Raw genomic sequence first — 6,568 nt, 5'->3', positions numbered from 1 at the left:
GATTTTTATGTATTGTTCTTGTATTCTTTGACTTTGATAAGTTGTGTGTTGGTAAAAGTACAGTTGTTTTTTTCAAAATACATTCCTTAAGAATTTCCACATTTTTTGTCTGTAAATAGAGATAATTTTACTAGTTTCCTATTCTTTATATTTTCTCTGCTTGCTTTATTTCACTGGCTAAGATCTCCAGTACAATGTTGAATGCAAATGGTGAGTCAACATCCTTGCTTTGTCCCTTCTTTCATGTCTGATATTGCTAATTTATTTCTTTTTCCTTTGTTTTTCTTGATCAATTTAGGTAAGAGTGTATCAATTTTATTCATATTTTCAAATAACTAACTTTTGGTCATGTTAATTTTCTTTATTGTTTGTCTGTTTATATTGATTGTGGCTTTAATATTTATTGTTGTCTTTTTTATCTTATTTTGTGCTTACATTTGTTTTCTTTTTCTAGCATCTCAAGGTAGAAATATACATTAATAACTTAATTGTTTTTCTTTTCTTATATAGTAATTTAAAGCTCTAAGCACTGCTTTATCTGCATCCAAAAATTTTTGGTATGATGTATTTATAATATCAGTTAAAAGTATTTTCTAATTTTCTTTGTGATTTTTTTCTCTGGCCTATAATTATTTAGAAGTGTGGCATTAGAAGCCATCTCTTTCAAACAGTGTATCATTAGATCTTACTTTTAAAAAAATCTAGTCTGACATTCTCTGCCTTTTATTTTTAAAGATTTTATTTACTTATTCATGACAGACACACACACAGAGAGAGAGAGAGGCAGAGACAAAGGCAGAGAGAAGCAGGCTCCATTCAGGAAGCCTGACCTGGTACTTGATCCTGGGTCCCCAGGATCACACTCTAGGCGCAAAACCTCTGGGTCACTGGGGCTGCCACATTCTCTGCCTTTTAATTTGAGTGTTTAATTCACTTATATCTAACGTAATTATTATATAATTTATTTAAACACATATCTTTCTTTTCATTTTTTAAATTTACCATTTTTTTGTTCATTAACTCCTCTTTCCTATCTATTTTTAGATTAAGTATTTTTTAATATTTGATTTTACCTCTTCTATTTGCTTTTCTGCTGTAGCTCTTGGTTTTATTTTTTTGGGTTGCCATAAAAGTTACAATGTACACCCTTACTTATCATAGACTACCTTGAATTAATTTATTTCACTCACATATCATGTAAGAACTTTCCACTTACCTACCTCCCCTTCATTGTGCCATTAATATCACTCATTTTGCTTTTTTTGTTCGAAATAACTTCACAATGCATTGTGATGATTTTCCCTTTAACAATAAATTTTATTTTAAATAAATCAAGAAATAAAAAGTATTTTATATACATAGCACTTATGGTATCCTTCCTCAGGTAAGGGAGCGTTGTATGTGGAACTTAAGTTTCTAACTGGTGTAATCTCCTTTCAGCCCAAAGATCTTCCCTTAATATTTCTTTTTTTTGGGCAGGTCTACTGGCTATGAAATTACTCAGCTTCATTTATATGAAAATCTCTTTTACACTCCGTGTTTATGTACTTTTACATGTTGACAAGTTGACATGCTTTTAATATATTTAAGAAATTTTTTTGCCTAACTATTACTAAGATTTTTCTATGGTTCTTTTTTGATGTTTTATATTTTTAGCTTTTACATTTAGGTCTATAATACATTTTGAGTTAATTTTTATGTATGTTCTAAGATAAAGGTCAAGATTCATATTTTGTATATCACTATAGCATTGCTTCAGTACCATTTGTTGTAAAGACTATCCTTTCTCCATTGAATTGCTTTGGCACTTTTACTGAACGTCAATACACAATATATTGTGTATCAATATCTATTTCTCAACCTTCTATTCTGTCCCATTGATCTATGAGTCTATCTCTATACAAATACTACATTATCTTGATTACTATAGCTTTGTAAGTCTTGAAATCAGGTAGTATAAGTCTCTCAACTTTGTTCTTTTTAAAAATAGTTTTGGTTCTTCTTGGTCCTTTGCATTTCCAAACAAATCTTAGAATAAGTTTATCAATTTCTTTAAAAATTCCTCATGGGATTTTTGTTAGAATTACATTGACTCTATATAGCCATATGGAGTAAAAGACAATATTGAGTCTTCTGATCCATGAACATTGTATATATCTATATTTATTTAGGTCTTCCTGCAGTTCTCACAGCAATGCTATGTGATTTTCCATTTTCTAAATTTTAGGTTTTACATGTATTTTGCCAAATTTATTACTGAGTATTTCACATTTTTGATACTATTGTGTTATTATTTTTTATTTCAATTTCTAATTGTGCCTTGTTAATATATAAAAATACAATTGATATTTGTATATTGACCTTGTATTCTGCAATTTTGTTTACTCATAATTTTTATGAATCACTTTTTTTTTTTTGGTAAATCCTTGGTGTTCTTTACGTAGACAATCAAACTGTCCTTAAATAAAGACAGTGTTACTTTTTCCTTTTCAACCTGGATATTTCAACCTGCAATTGGATGCAATTGGATGCATGGATGCAATAAAGGAAGTAAAAGAGCTGTAGTAGTTTAACACATGGTTAATTCAAAGTGGTTAAAGCATACATCTTTTATTCTTTTCAGATCTTAGGGGAAAGCATTAAGTCTTTCATTATTAAATATTATGTTAACTCTAGGTTGTTTGCTTCTTTGTTTTAGGAAAATTTTTTATCAGTTTTCAATTAGCGATAATTGCACCTCGGATAAGCCTCATTGGCTATGATACTGCCACTGCGCAAAGCTGGATATTTTTTAATCAGATTGAGAAAGATCCATTCTATTCCTAGTGTAGTGTGAGGTTTTTTTTAATAAATGAATTTTGGATTTTTTCAAGTGCTTTTTCTGCATCTATGGAGATGATCATATTGGCTTATTTTCTATTAATATGGTGAATTATCTTTATTTTAAGTGTTGAAACAACTCTGTATTCCTGAGATAAAACTTATTCATGATATATTACCCTTCTTATATATTGTTGGGTTCAATTTGCTAAAACTTTGTTAAGAAATTATGCTTCTATATCCTAAGTATCTGCCATTTCCTTTTCTTATAAGGATTTTCTTTTCCCGTAATATGTATTAGGTTATGTTATCAAGATTATGTTGGACTGATAGAATGAGTTAGCAAGTGTTTCCTCCTCTTCTATTTCCTGAAAGAGTTTGTGTATAATTTGTATTATTTTTTCTTTAAATTTTTGGCAGAATTCATCATTGAGCTCAGCTGAGTCTGGAGTTTTCTTTGTGAAGGCTTTTTAACTAAAGTTGTATTTATTTAATAGTAAGAGAGTTATTCACATTTATTATTATCAATTTCTTCTTGAGTGAGCTGTAGTAGTTCATGTTTTTCAAGAGATTTATTTCATCTAAGTTTTTATTTTATTGGCTCACATTGGCTTAAAATTGTTTATAATGTGTCATTAATATTGTAATGTCTTTAGGATCTGTAGTGATAGCCTCACTATCATTGTTGATATTAATAATTTGTGTCTTCTCTTATTTCTGATCAGTGTGATTTATTGATCTTCCCAAATAACCAGTTTTTTTGTTTTATAAACTTTTCTCAATTTTCTCTTTTATTTTTTTATCCTTATTATCTCCTTTCTTCTGTTTACTTTGGACTTAATTTACTTTTCTTTTTCTAGTTTCTTAAGGTCAAAGTTTAGATAATTGATTAGAAAGTTAGAGAGCTTTCCTCTTTTCTTTTCTTTTTTTTTTTTTTTTAAAGTAGTTCCCATGCTAACTGTGGAACCCAATGCAGGGTTTAAACTCATGACCCTGAGATCAAGACCTGAGCTGACACCAAGGGGTGGACACCTACCCTACTGAGCCACCCAGGCACCCCAAGACCTTTCTTCTTTTCTTTTTTATTTTATTTTATTTTATTTTTTATTATTTATTTATGATAGTCACAGAGAGAGAGAGAAAGGCAGAGACATAGGCAGAGGGAGAAGCAGACTCCATGCACCGGGAGCCCGATGTGGGATTCGATCCCAGGTCTCCAGGATCGTGCCCTGGGCCAAAGGCAGGCGCCGAACCGCTGCGCCACCCAGGGATCCCGACCTTTCTTCTTTTCTAATGTAAGTATCTAATGTTATAAATTTCCCTCTAAGCACTGCTTTAGTTATATCACACAAATTCTTTTATGTTATGTTTTCATTTTCATGAAGTTCAAAATATTTTCTAATTTCTCTTGTGATATTTTTCTTTGATTCCTGGGCAGTTAAAAGTGTGTTGTGTAGTTTCTATTTATTTGGAGATTTAGATATCTTTCTATGTTCATTTCTAATTTAATCCCATGTGGTCAGAGAATATACTCTGAGTGGTTTTAATTCTTTTGAATTTGTTGTTATTTGTTTTATGGCTTACAGTATGCTTCATCTTGGTAAATATTTTGTCTGCCCTTGCAAAGAATGAATATTCACCTGTTGTTGGGTGCAGTGGTCTTCTCTTACCATTAGGTCAAATTAGTTGATAGTATTGTTCAAATTTTTTATATCCTTACTATTTTTCTGTTTACTTATTCTACCAATTATTAAGAAAGGCTTTCTTACTGTGTGTCTAAAATCAGTTTACAGTCATCTCATGAACCCTGTGTTTCTTTCCCTACACATTTAGCCAATCATTCAAAAGTGCACTCAGTGCACAGCTTTCTTCTTTCCAGTATCCTGTCTGGCCCCCAATTCTAATTGTCTTGGGCAGCCCCAAAGTCCAGCCTCTACTCCTTCCACCTGGTGAGACCACTACGATCTGGGCCCTACTTCTCTCTTTTTTTTTAAAATAATTTTTTTAAAGATTTTGTTTAACTTTTCATGAGAGACACACAGAGAGAGGCAGAGACATAGGCAGAGGGAGAAGCAGGCTCCCAGCAGGAAGCCCGATGCAGAACTCAATCCCAGGACCCTGGGATCATGACCTGAGCCAAAGGCAGATAGATGCTTAATCACTGAGCCACCCAGATGCCCCAGGCCCTGCTTCTCTGTGAGGTGGTTTGGAAAGTGTTCCTGGGCAGGAAGCTAAAATGAATCTGGAGCTCACCATTTTTTTTTTTAAACCAAGTACAGTATGTGGCAGCTAGTTGCAGCTCAAGAACTATTTGTCAAATGAGTGAACAACTTCAGTGGGACTTCCACACTACCTATTAAGTTTTTAAATGTTTCCATGTCTGAATGAAGGGAGCTCTATGAAGCTGAAATAAGGACAATGATGGATAATGGGGAACAGGATAATGTAAATAGCAATCAGGCTTCTCTAGGGCATTTAGAAGTTCTTGAAGTTCAGAAGAAGGAAACATTAGACTACAAATCTAAAATCATCACGTGGGGATTCTTTCCAAGTCGGGAGCTCTGCTTTATCACAAGAGAGAATGTTAGAAGCAATAGAGCTGACTTAGGACAGTTGTGTTCAAATATTTTTTTCATACCCCTTTAGTAAAAAAAAAAATTGGGAAATTTTTAGATTCCCTAATATATGTAAATAAATTTTATACATTATTTTTATGTTTCTAATATTGGCTAATGTCTCAAGGCATAATTGCAGTTAGGGCATTGCTTATTATTAAAGATTGTGAATATAAATTAATTTTCAAATCATATTCTTGGTCACTTCAAACTCTGGCTGACTTCATATCAGATCTGATTACATGGAAACGAAGTATGACTTAGTATAGATAAAACACAATTAGTAGACATTTTAATATTTAATAGTTTGTTCTTCACACTGGAGAATTTAATTGGGTGCCCATTTTGGAGATCTTGGGTTTAGGGAAAAGACCACAGGGAGGTTGGTGGCCTGGCTGAGGGTAGGCACCTGGCTTCCTTTGCAAAGTCTCCAGCATTCACAGCAGGAAGCATGCTCCTGCCTCTAACTCCTGCACTGCTCTTCCCAATGCCCTGACATGTTAGTGACAAAGCAGCTGGGACAGAAAGGCTGGGCAGCTCTGAGATTCAGGGCCTTTTGACTGCTTTGTCAATAGCTCGCTCTGCGTTCTTGAACAAGTCTGCTTCTGCAGAACTCCGCTTTCTCAGCTGCAAAGCACAGGCCCAACTAAATTCCCAATCCTACCATTCTGTAAGAAGTATCTCACTGTAGCTGACTTCTATAAATTCTGGGTCCAAATCCTTCAAATCCACATAACATCAGCGTGGCCTGGGGTGAATTACTTGACTTTTCTCAGCCTTGTTTTCTGACCTATAAAGTGAAAATACTTTTAGTTTGTGAGAATTGAATGAGATACCATTCACAAATTAAAAATACAAACCAAAACATGGTTCACTTTCTATATCTCTTACACCTGTGATTCTCAAATTTTATTGGGGTCGGGGTGGTATCAGAATTCCCTGGGATTTTCCCCCCTCACTCCTCCTAGGCCACCCCATCTGTGATTCTGAAGCAGTGGTGTGGAGGCTGGCAGTCTGCATTTGTATGGCCTCCTGGGTGGTTGTGCCTGCTAAGAGCACTGCCCTAATCTTTGTGCATCTCCTACCACATCAAACACAGAGCCTTGCACTTTGAAGTGTCCAAAAGAAAACAA

At 33.7% G+C, this 6,568-nt stretch overlaps 1 non-coding gene across 1 annotated transcript; it reads right to left on the bottom strand.

Annotated features, from left to right (window-relative positions):
* Positions 1-2,639: 2,639 nt before the first annotated feature.
* Positions 2,640-2,782, bottom strand: LOC121498262. The gene has a single exon (XR_005989661.1). It is a non-coding gene; the product is annotated as a U4 spliceosomal RNA (small nuclear RNA).
* Positions 2,783-6,568: the final 3,786 nt, after the last annotated feature.

This window comes from Vulpes lagopus, chromosome 8 (genome assembly GCF_018345385.1).
Source record: "Vulpes lagopus strain Blue_001 chromosome 8, ASM1834538v1, whole genome shotgun sequence".
Classification (NCBI taxonomy): Eukaryota; Metazoa; Chordata; class Mammalia; order Carnivora; family Canidae; genus Vulpes; species Vulpes lagopus.
The sequence above is the reverse complement of the archived record's forward strand: the minus strand, read 5'-3'. Positions and strand labels throughout refer to the sequence as shown.